Source organism: Triticum dicoccoides, chromosome 5A, assembly GCF_002162155.2.
Source record: "Triticum dicoccoides isolate Atlit2015 ecotype Zavitan chromosome 5A, WEW_v2.0, whole genome shotgun sequence".
In the NCBI taxonomy this organism is placed as follows: domain Eukaryota; kingdom Viridiplantae; phylum Streptophyta; class Magnoliopsida; order Poales; family Poaceae; genus Triticum; species Triticum dicoccoides.
In genome coordinates, this window is record NC_041388.1 from 89,319,244 (window position 1) to 89,331,939 (window position 12,696).

The window sequence follows — 12,696 nt, forward strand, 5'->3', positions numbered from 1 at the left end:
ACCTCGTCTGAAAATGCTGGCCACTCCCATTGTTGTCCTGCATAAGTAGTGTAAAGGCATGATAAGCACAACAACCTTAACATTAAACAAATATAGCCAAGGTAGACAACATCATCTCCAAATGATAGCTTGAATGTGTTGGTTTCAGCATGCTATTAATGCGGATATAAAATGGAAGGGAATGTACCTACAACAGGCTTAACAGCCACCAAATATTGCAATTCAAACGGGTATTGTTGAAAATGAATATAATGTACCTCATGCTTAAACATCACAATAGATAAATGTGTAAAACTGAAATAAAGAGCATGTGTTAACTACACCAGGTATAACGGGAACCAAATATAGCCGTTCAAACTGGTATTGATGAAATCGAGCTGCACAGTTTCGACTTGCACATAATGAACATCACATTGTGAATGACTGAATAAACAAGGCATAAATGATTGGTGTAACAACCAAATATAGTCATTGAAAACTGGACAGAGGCTCACTATAACCAATCAAACAAGCAAATATAGATAAACGGTGCATATGCTTGAAAACTGGACAAATACTCACTACAACCAACCTAACAAGCAAATAGAGATAACACAAGGCATCTGCTTGAAAACTGGACAAATGCTCACTACAACCAACCTAACAACCAAATACAGATAAACAAGGCATCTGCTTGATAACTGGACAAATGCTCACTACAACCAACCTAACAACCAAATATAGATAAATAAGGCATCTACTCACTATAAACAACCAAATATAGCCATTCATGAAACTGAAGTGGATAATTCATACTTAAACATCACATAGCCCTATTGAACATTACATTTCTGCATAACTGAAATAATTAAACACGACATAGTTAAAACACCGCATGGCAAAAGCTACTACAACAAAGGGTACATGTTGGCTAGATAGAAAAAAGTAAGATTTGTTAATAGGATGTTGCCTCACTTGTCGTGGACGGTATCCTTCCAGTTGGAAGAGCAAAGACCCATGGTGCGCTCTCTGATACGTCCATTTTGCATCATGTTTTCTTACTGTTATTTATGATGTTTTTATTCATAATAATGCTTTTTGGAGTAATTGTAACGCCTTTTCTCTCATAATATGCAAGGTATACACAAAGAGGGGGAATTCCGGCAGCCGGAAATCTGGACCTGGAAAAGCTACGTCATGTCACCTATTCTGCACAACTCCAAACAAGCTGAAACTTCACGGAGATTTTGTATCAAATATATGAGGAATATTGGAGCAAATAACTACCAGAGGGGGCCCACCAGGTGGGCACAACCCACCTGGGCGCGCCTTGGTGGGTTGTGCTCACCCAGGCCCACCTCCGGTGCCCATCTTCTAGTATATACGTCAATTTTGACCTAGAAAAAATAATAAGAGGACTTTCGGGACAGAGCGTCGCCGTCTCAAGGCGGAACTTGGGCAGGAGCACTTTTGCCCTTCGGCAGAGCGATTCTGCCGGGGGAACTTTCCTCCCGGAGGGGGAAATCATCGTCCTCATCATCACCAACAACTCTCCCATCTCCGGGAGGGCTATCTTCATCAACATCTTCAATAGCACCATCTCATCTCAAACCCTAGTTCATCTCTTGTGTTCAACCTTGTTACTGGAACTATAGATTGGTGCTTGTGACTAGTAGTGTTGATTACATCTTGTAGTTGATTACTATATGGTATATTTGGTGAAAGATTATATGTCCAGATCCAATATGCTATTTAATACCCCTCTAATATTGAGCATGATTATCATTTGTGAGTAGTTACTTCTGTTCTTGAGGTCACGGGAGAAATCATGTTGCAAGTAATCATGTGAACTTGATATGTGTTCGATATTTTGATAATATGTATGTTGTGATTCCCTTAGTGGTGTCATGTGAATGTCGACTACATGACACTTCACCATATTTGGGACTAAGGGAATGCATTTGTGGAGTAGCAATTAGATGATGGGTTGCGAGAGTGACAGAAGCTTAAACCCCAGTTTATGCACTATTCCGTAAGGGACCGATTGGACCCAAAAGTTTAATGTTATGTTTAGAATTTATTCTTAATACTTTTCTCGTAGTTGCGGATGCTTGCGGGAGGGTTAATCATAAGTAGGAGGGTTGTTCAAGTAAGAACATCACCTAAGCACCGGTCCACCCACATATCAAATTATCAAAGTAGCGAACACAAATCAAACCAACATGGTGAAGTGACTAGATGAAATTCCCGTGTACCCTCAGGAACGCTTTGCTTATCATAAGAGACCGTTTGGCATGTCATTTACCTCAAAAGGATTGGGCTACCTTGCTGCACTTTTGCTACTACTATCGTTACTTTCTCGTTACAAATTATCTTGCTATCAAACTACTCTGCTACTTACAGTTTTAGCACTTGCAGACATTACCTTGCTGAAAACCACTTGTCACTTCCTTTTGCTCCTTGGTTCGACACTTTTACTTATCGAAAAGAGCTACAATTGATCCCCTATACTTGTGGGTCATCACTCTCTGATGTTGCAGATGGGTTGTTTCACCTTGGAAGACCCTTTGTGGGTGCCCTCCTCGTGGTCGTGGTCGATGAGATCTGGCTTGGCAATTGAGGATCCCAAGCCGCCGCCGTAGAATGTGTCTTTCAGAAATGACAAAATAGGATCGATGGAGTACAAGGATCGCAAATCCTTGACCATGTGGCGAAGGAGATCAGTGGCAGGGCCTTCGAAGAAATCGACGGCGGTTGAACTAGAGGGTTTGGGGATGGATCACTTAACCTGTGATATGGCCCGCGTGAAGCCATCGCTGTTGACAAGCTTGATGTCGTAGTCAGCTTTCCCGAGATACAGTAATACGCTAGCCCGCTGACGTGAAGCCTTTGACATGGCAACGTAGTCAACATCCTCATCGGCTTCCGCAAAGAAGTGTTGCTTCGGAATTGACAGGTCGGGACGAACGGCCCAACGTCTGTCGGAGAAGCCATGATAAACCTCTTTTTGGCCGAACGCTCGTCAGACTCCCCGGGATACATGGTCGGGCTTAGGCTGCGACTCTCTAGAGTAGGGGATGTGGATCTGGCGGGGAGGGACATGATACGTCCATTTTGCATCATGTTTTATTACTGTTATTTATAATGTTTTTATCCATAATAATGCTTTTTGGAGTAATTCTAATGCCTTTTTCTCTCATATTATGCAAGGTATACACAAAGAGGGAGAATTTCGGCAGCTAGAAATCTGGACCTGGAAAAACTACGTCAGGCCACCTATTCTGCACAACTCCAAATGAGCTGAAACTTCACGGAGAATTTTTATGGAATATATGAGGAATATTGGAGCCAATAGGTACCATAGGGGGCCCACCAGGTGGGCACAACCCACCTGGGCGCTCCAGGGAGCCCAGGCGCGCCCTGGTGGGTTGTGCTCACCCATGCCCACCTTCGGTGCCTGTCGGTATCAAAACCAGCGGATCTCGGGTAGGGGGTCCCGAACTGTGCGTCTAAGGCGGATGGTAACAGGAGGCAGGGAACATGATGTTTTACCCAGGCTTGGGCCCTCTTGATGGAGGTAAAACCCTACGTCCTGCTTGATTTATTCTTGATGATATGAGTATTACAAGAGTTGATCTACCACGAGATCGAAGAGGCTAAACCCTAGAAGCTAGCCTATGGTATGATTGTATGTTCTTCTACGGACTAAAACCCTCCGGTTTATATAGACACCGGAGGGGGCTAGGGTTACACAAGGTCGGTTACAAAGGAGGAGATACACATATCCGTATTGCCTAGCTTGCCTTCCACGCCAAGTAGAGTCCCATCCGGATAGGAGACGAAGTCTTCAATCTTGTATCTTCATAGTCTAACAGTCCGGCCAAAGGATATAGTCCGACTATCCGGAGACCCCCTAATCCAGAACTCCCTCAGTAGCCCCTGAACCAGGCTTCAATGACGATGAGTCCGGCGCGCAGTATTGTCTTCGGCATTGCAAGGTGGGTTCCTCCTCCGAATACACCATGGAAGAATTTGAATACAAGGATAGTGTCCGACTCTGCAAAATAAGTTCCACATACCACCGTAGAGAGAATAATATTTCCACAAATCTTATTTGCTGACTTGTTTCGGCAACACGACATTATGCCATGGCCCGGTAATTATTCGAACCATTTCCTTTAACTAGCCCCGCACATAACGCGAGACGGTTTTTTGACACGTCTTGTCAAAGCAGAGATCGTGTCCCCTTACCACGGGATTCTCATCAATACGGGTGTGGGTAACCCAACCGCGCCATCAATTACGGCGCTTGGGGGATAAGCGAGTTTTACCAGGCTAGTGGGGGCGCATAGTTTCGGCTGCCCTTATAAAGGGACAAGGTTTAACCTTTTTCTACCCACGCCTTCTTCCTCCTTGCTCATCCATTCTTGCGCACTCGAGCTCCAACACCCAAGTCCACATCATTTCCCTCAACCTTCTCCAAACATGTCCGGAGCGGGAGGCAAATGGATGGCTTCCTCCGTTACGGAGGGACATATCAAGAAGCTGCGCTAAGCCGGATACTTAGCCGCGAATATCGCGCATCGGCTGCCCGCTGTGGGGCAGATCGTCCCTACCCCGGAACCTCACGAGAGGGTAGTTTTCCTCCACCACTTCCTCCGCGGACTAGGGTTTCCCCTCCATCCATTCGTCTGTGGTCTCATGTTTTATTACGGGCTGGACTTTCATGATCTGGCCCCGAACTTCGTCCTCAACATTTCGGCGTTCATCGTCGTGTGTGAGGCTTTCCTCTGCATCCGGCCCCACTTCGGCCTGTGGTTAAAGACCTTCAATATCAAGCCGAAGGTGGTGGGAGGCCAACAAGCGGAATGCGGCGGAGCCATGGTGGGCAAGATGCCCAATGTTATATGGCTTGAAGGCTCCTTTGTGGAGACCATAAAGGGGTGGCAATCGGCGTGGTTCTACATCACCGAGCCACGCGACGCCAAATGGGCGGCGGCCCCGAGTTTTGATCCGGATTCCCTACACGGCTCACTTCCTGGAAAGAGAAGGGCTTGTCGTGGGGTTCATCGGTGGAGCTGGATGGACTCCAGAAATGTATCCGGAGTATGGCAAGCAAGAAGCTCAAGCTTGTCAACATAGTCCAGGTCATGCTCATCCGCCGGATCCTCCCGTGTCAACAACGGGATTTTAACTTGTGGGAGTTTGACCCGGACCAGCACCAGACTCTGAGCGAGCTCTTCGATACGACGCACCAGGACGTCTAGAAGGTGCTGTCCAAGGGCGCCGAGGTCCCTCCTCTCGCTGAGGACTGCGGGCTAAGCGCAAAGCGCCTAGCGCGTTCGGTGAGTTCTATACATCCAGTAGGATATTTATTTCCCCTAGCTTAATCATGTGCGGGGTCTGATCTCCATGCCTTTGACAGGATTGGGTGGAGACGTCGGGGCAGATTAACTGTCCGACCTCTCTGCCCGAAGACACTACGGGCACTCTCCTGACGGAGATGCTGACCCCGGCTCCTTACAAGGTGCCGGAGAAGACCAAGAAGGCCAAGGGAACCCGAAAGAGTTCCCGACGCCAGGTGCTATCGGACTCATCGTCCGATAACTCTGCGACACACTCCTCCCCCGAAGACGAGGAGGAAGAAGAAGATGCTCCCCCTTCAGTTGGGGGAGACAAGAAAAGGAAGGCTGCCCCAACTAGGGGGGGGAGGCGAAGGGTCCAAGAAGGGAAGGACTCTCCTTCCGGACAGTTCCACCACCGCCGCTGAAGGCGAAGACAAGTGGCTGCCCAGGGCCAAGCCCCTGGGGAGGTCGTAAGTATTCGGATACCTGAGTAACTCATAACATTCCTTTGTCGCACTGCTTCTCCTAACGCCGAATTATGACTATGCAGACCGCCACGAGCCCGTATCGACGTATCGTCGGACGGCTCCCTGGGCTCGTCGGATATGGATAGAGATCCACTTCCGACCGCCACCTCCCCTTGCCCTACAGACAACGTCGAGGTATTGTCTCAAGAGGCACCGGGTCGGGGGGAGACAATCCCGGAGGCGCTTCAAGGCGACCTTCCAGACTCTGGGAGCAGAGGGGACAAGGCCCCCGAGGGCTCCGAGTTCGGCCCTCAGCCGAACACCGCGCCGGAACCTCTAGCGGTTCCAGATTCGGGCAGGCGGCCTCCTTCCAAGAGGGGCAAGAAGCCTGTGCTGGTGAACTCTGTCCATCCAGAGGCACCGGACAATCTACTGGGAGCGCTTCACAGCGCTTCCATCGACGAGGAGCACCGCACTATTATGAGTGCGGTGGTCCAGAAGGTTCAGTCCGCCAAGAGCAGACTGACTGAAGCCTGTGCCAGCCTTCTAACAGGCTTTGAGGTAAGTGTTTGAAGTATGGGAAAAATATTACCGCATAGATAGTAGCCCCTGATGCTCTGTTCGGTGTTCAAAAAGAAAAGCCGAATAGAGGATCAAACAATATCGCAGGAGTCTAACACAAGTATGTCTATATGTGTATGCAGGCTTCGCTGTTGGCCGCTGCCGCACAGACTGTGGAGGTTGCTGCATTGAAGCAGGACCTCGAGGGTCCAAGAAAGAGCTCGGCCTTGCGAAGGGGCAGCTCGAGGAGAACAAGGGTAAGTAATACCCTGTCTATGTATATATAAAAGAAAACATGATTGCAAAATGACAGGATCATCGTGAATTTGCCAGGGGCCACGACCGAGGTGGCGACCCTGAAGCAAGCGCTATCCGAGGCCGAAAACAAAGCGGCCAAGGAGCGCACCGAGCGGGAAAGGCAAGAGGCACGGGTGGGCGAGGTGCAGCAAGAGCTCCAAGCTCTCATGTCGAAGCATGAGGCATTGGAGCGTGACTCGAAGACGCGAGAGTCCGAGCTTGCCGCCTGATACGTCTCCAACGTATCTATAATTTTTGATTGCTCCATGCTATATTATCTACTGTTTTGGACTATATTGGGCTTTATTTTCCACTTTTATATTATTTTTGGGACTAACCTATTAACCAGAGGCCCAGCCCAGAATTGCTGTTTTTTTTTGCCTATTTCAGTGTTTCGGATAAACGGAATATCAAACAGAATAAAATCTTCGGAAACGTGATTTTCTCACCGAACGTGATCCAGGAGACTTGGACCCTACTGCAAGGGATCAAAGAGGTGGTCACGAGGGTGGGGGACGCGCCCCCTAGGGCGCGCCCCCTGCCTCGTGGGCCCCTCGGTGCTCCACCGACGTACTCCTTCCTCCTATATATACACACGTACCCCCAAACGATCAGAACAGGAGCCAGAAACCTAATTCCACCGCCGCAACTTTTTGTATCCACGAGATCCCATCTTGGGGCCTGTTCCGGAGCTCCACCGGAAGAGGGCCGTCATCACGGAGGGCTTCTACATCATCCTAGCCCCTCCGATGAAGTGTGAGTAGTTTACCTCAGACCTCCGGGTCCATAGTTAGTAGCTAGATGGCTTCTTCTCTCTCTTTGAATCTCAATACAAAGTTCTCCCCCTCTCTTGTGGAGATCTATTCGATGTAATCTTCTTTTTGCGGTGTGTTTGTTGAGACCGATGAATTGTGGGTTTATGATCAAGTCTATCTATGAATAATATTTGAATCTTCTCTGAATTCTTTTATGCATGATTGGTTATTTTTGCAAGTCTCTTCGAATTATCCGTTTGGTTTGGCCAACTAGATTGGTAGTTCTTGCCATGGGAGAAGTGCTTAGCTTTGGGTTCGATCTTGCGGTGTCCTTACCCAGTGACAGAAGGGGCAGCAAGGCACGTATTGTATCGTTGCCATCGAGGATAACAAGATGGGGTTTATTTCATATTGCATGAATTTATCTCTCTACATCATGTCATCTTGCTTAAGGCGTTACTCTGTTTTTAACTTAATACTCTAGATGCATGCTGGATAGTGGTCGATGAGTGGAGTAATAGTAGTAGATGCAGAATCATTTCGAACTACTTGTCACGGACATGATGCCTATATACATGATCATGCCTAGATATTCTCATAATTGTGCACAATTCTATCAATTGCTCAACAGTAATTTGTTCACCCACCGTAGAATACTTATGCTCTTGAGAGAAGCCACTAGTGAAACCTATGGCCCCCGGGTCTATTCTCATCATATCAATCTCCATCACTTTTATATTATTTTGCTATTTACTTTGCCTTTACTTTTTACTTTGCATCTTTATATCAAAAATACCAAAAATATTCTATCTATCAGATCTCACTCTCGTAAGTGACCGTGAAGGGCTTGACAACCCCTAATCACGTTGGTTGCGAGTAGCTATCGCTTTGTGCAGGTACGAGGGACTTGAGCGTGGGCTCCTACTGGATTGATACCTTGGTTCTCAAAAACTAAGGGAAATACTTACCCTACTCTGCTGCATCATCCCTTCCTCTTCGGGGAAAACCAACGCAAGCTCAAGACGTAGCAAGAAGGATTTCTAGCGCCGTTGCCGGGGAGTCTACGCAAAAAGTCAATATACCAACTACCCATCACAATCCCTATCTCTCGCATTACATTATTTGCCATTTGCCTCTCGTTTTCCTCTCCCCTCAATTCACCCTTGCCGTTTTATTTGCCCTCCCTCTCTATCCTCCCTCTCTGTTTGCCTTTTTCCGCTTGCTTTTTGTGTTGCTCGTGTACTAGTTTGTTTGCTTGTCGTCATGGCTAGTCTCATATCTTCTCCGTTGTCTCCCGAGAGTGAAGTTCTAAATTTTAAACAAAGGGAGGGAGAAAATCTAAAAGATGCTTGGTATAGAATTTGCAATGCTCAAAATAGATCTACCAGGAACAATCTACCTTAGTTCTTCTTCGCAATTTTTATGTAGGTGTTAATCCTTGGTATAGATATATCCTCGATACCATTACCGGAGGGAACTTCTTGGGTAGCCATACTTTTGATTCTTATAATGCTATGATAGATTTATTTGCCTCACCACCTCTTTTGGTTAATGGAACCATGTTAACTTTGGAGCATGTTATGCAAAGACTTGAAATTATTGAAAATAAAGTTGCTACTATTGAATCAATTGAAAATCTAGATAAAAAGATCCACAATAAAATTACTCAATATGGATCTAAGGTAGGAATGACCTTGAAAAATATTAAGGAAAAGGAACCCATAGTTAATGAGGGATGAACTTGGATTCTACTAGAATTGATAAACTAGAGAGTATCATTACAAATTTGGGAACCGCTTTTTCTTCCGTAAAGAATACTCCTAGTCCTCCTACTAAAATTTCCAAGCTTATGTATGTTCCTAAAAATAAGGGTGAATCTTCTAGTAAGGAAACTGCTGATCTTAAATCTATAAGTATTCATCCCAATCTTTTTGCTATCATTAAAGAACCATTTATTACAAATGAATTTTTAGATCTTGTGCCTAAAAGTTTGATAATTAATAAAAATAAATAAATTCCTAAAGATGGTAGATGCCTAATTGAAGAATTACCTACCAAAGATGACAATACCTAGATCTATTCTCGCTCGTTATGCCTAGCTAGGGGCGTTAAACGATAGTGCTTGTTGGGAGGCAACCCAATTTTATTTTTGTTCCTTGATTTTTGCTCCTGTTTAGTAATAAATAAATTATTTAGCCTCTATTTTGGTTGTGTTTTTTGTGTTTAATTAGTGTTTGTGCCAAGTAGAACCGTTGGGAAGACTTGGGGAAAGTCTTGTTGAACTTGCTGTAAAAAACAGAAACTTTAGCGCTCACGAGAACTGCTGTCATTTTTATTTGAAGAGTGCTATTTAGTTAATTATTTTTGAAGATGATTAATAGATAAATTCCTCACGTACAGCAATTTATTTTAGAATTTTTGGGGTTCCAGATTTTGCGCTAGCTACAGATTACTACAGACTGTTCTCTTTTTGACATATTCTGTTTTTCGTGTGTTGTTTGCTTATTTTGATGAATCTATGGCTAGTAAAATAGTTTATAATCCATAGAGAAGTTGGAATACAGTAGGTTTAACACCAATATAAATAAAGAATGAGTTCATTACAGTACCTTGAAGTGGTCTTTTGTTTTCTTTCGCTAACGGAGCTCACGAGTTTTCTATCTTGAGTTTTGTGTTGTGAAGTTTTCAAGTTTTGGGTGAATTATTTTGATGGATCATGGAACAAGGAGTGGCAAGAGCCTAAGCTTGGGGATGCCCATGGCACCCCCAAGATAATCCAAGGACACCAAAAAGTCAAAGCTTGGGGATGCCCCGGAAGGCATACCCTCTTTTCGTCCACTTCCATCGGTAATTTACTTGGAGCTATATTTTTATTCACCAACATGATATGTGTTTTGCTTGGAGCGTCTTGTATTATTTGTGTATTTGTTTGTTAGTATGCCACAATCATACTTGCTGTACACACCTTTTGAGAGAGCCATACATGAATTAAAATTTGATAGAATACTCTATGTGCTTCACTTATATCTTTTGAGCTAGATAGTTTTGCTCTATGTGCTTCACTTATATCTTTTGAGCTAGATAATTCTACTCTATGTGCTTCACTTAGACCTTTTAGAGCACGATGGTGGATTCGTTTTAAGGAAACTATTGATCTCTCATGCTTCACTTAAATTAATTTGAGAGTCTCTTAATAGCATGGTAATTTGCCTAATAATAATATGCTTGGTATTCAAGATTTGTGAAACTTTCTTTTGAGTGTGTTGAATACTAAGAAAAGATTGAAGCATGATAATTGTTTTGAGATATGGAGGTGATAATATTAAAGTCATGCTAGTTGAGTAGTTGTGAATTTAAAGAATACTTGTGTTGAAGTTTGTGATTCCCGTAGCATGCACGTATGGTGAACCGTTATGTGATGAAGTCGGAGCATGATTTATTTATTGATTGTCTTCCTTATGAGCGGCGGTCGGGGACGAGCGATGGTCTTTTCCTACCAATATATCCCCCTAGGAGCATGCGCGTAATACTTTGCTTTGATAACTTTAAATTTTTGCAATAAGTATATGAGTTCTTTATGACTAATGTTGAGTCCATGGATTATACGCACTCCCATCCTTCCACCCTTGCTAGCCTCTCTAATACCGCGCACCTTTCGCCGGTATCATACACCTACCATATACCTTCCTCAAAACAGCCACCATACCTACCTATTATGGCATTTCCATAGCCATTCCGAGATATATTGCCATGCAACTTTCCACCATCTAGTTCATCATGACACATCCATCATTGTCATATTGCTTAGCATGATCATGTAGTTGACATAGTATTTGTGGCAAAGCCACCATTCATAATTCTTTCATACTTGTCACTCTTGATTCATTGCATATCCCGGTACACCGCCGGAGGCATTCATATAGAGTCGTACTTTGTTTTAGTATCGAGTTGTAATCATTGAGTTGTAAATAAATAGAAGTGTGATGATCATCATTCAATAGAGCATTGTCCCAAAAAAAGAGAGAAAGGCCAAAGAAAAAAAGAAGGCCCCAAAAAAGGGGCAATGCTACTATCCTTTTTTCCACACTTGTGCTTCAAAGTAGCACCATGATATAGCAAGTCTCATATATTGTGCTTCAAAGTAGCATCGTGTTCTTCATATAGAGAGTCTCATATATTTTCACTTTCATATACTAGTGGGAATTTTACGTTATAGAATTTGTCTTGTATATTCCAATGATGGGCTTCCTCGAATTGCCCTAAGTCTTCGTGAGCAAGCAAGTTGGATGCACACCCACTAGTTTCTTTTGTTGAGCTTTCATACATTTATAGCTCTAGTGCATCCGTTGCATGGCAATCCCTACTCACTCACATTGATATCTATCGATGGGCATCTCCATAGCCCGTTGATACGCCTAGTTGATGTGAGACTATCTTCTCCTTTTTGTCTTCTCCACAACCACCATTCTATTCCACCTATAGTGTTACATCCATGGCTCACGGTCATGTATTGCGTGAAGATTGAAAAAGTTTTGAAAAAGTTAGAGTATGAAACAATTGCTTGGCTTGTCATCGGGGTTGTGCATGATTTAAATACTTTGTGTGGGGAAGATGGAGCATAGCCAGACTATATGATTTTGTAGGGATAACTTTCTTTGGCCATGCTATTTTGAGAAGACATAATTGCTTTGTTAGTATGCTTGAAGTATTATTATTTTTATGTCAATATAAACTTTTGTCTTGAATCTTTCTAATCTGAATATTCATACCACAATTAAGAAGATTTGCATTGAAATTATGCCAAGTAGCACTCCGCATCAAAAATTCTCTTTTTATCATTTACCTACTCGAGGACGAGCAGGAATTAGGCTTGGGGATGCCTGATACGTCTCCAATGTATCTATAATTTTTGATTGCTCCATGCTATATTATCTACTGTTTTGGAGTATATTGGGCTTTATTTTCCACTTTTATATTATTTTTGGGACTAACCTATTAACCGGAGGCCCAACCCAGAATTGCTGTTTTTTTTGCCTATTTCAGTGTTTCGGATAAACGGAATATCAAACGGAGTCCAAACAGAATAAAATCTTCGGAAACGTGATTTTCTCACCGAACGTGATCCATGAGACTTGGACCCTACTGCAAGGGATCAAAGAGGTAGTCACGAGGGTGGGGGGCGCCCCCCTAGGGCACGCCCCCTGCCTCGTGGTCCCCTCGGTGCTCCACCGACGTACTCCTTCCTCCTATATATACACACGTACCCCCAAACGATCAGAGCAGGAGCCAAAA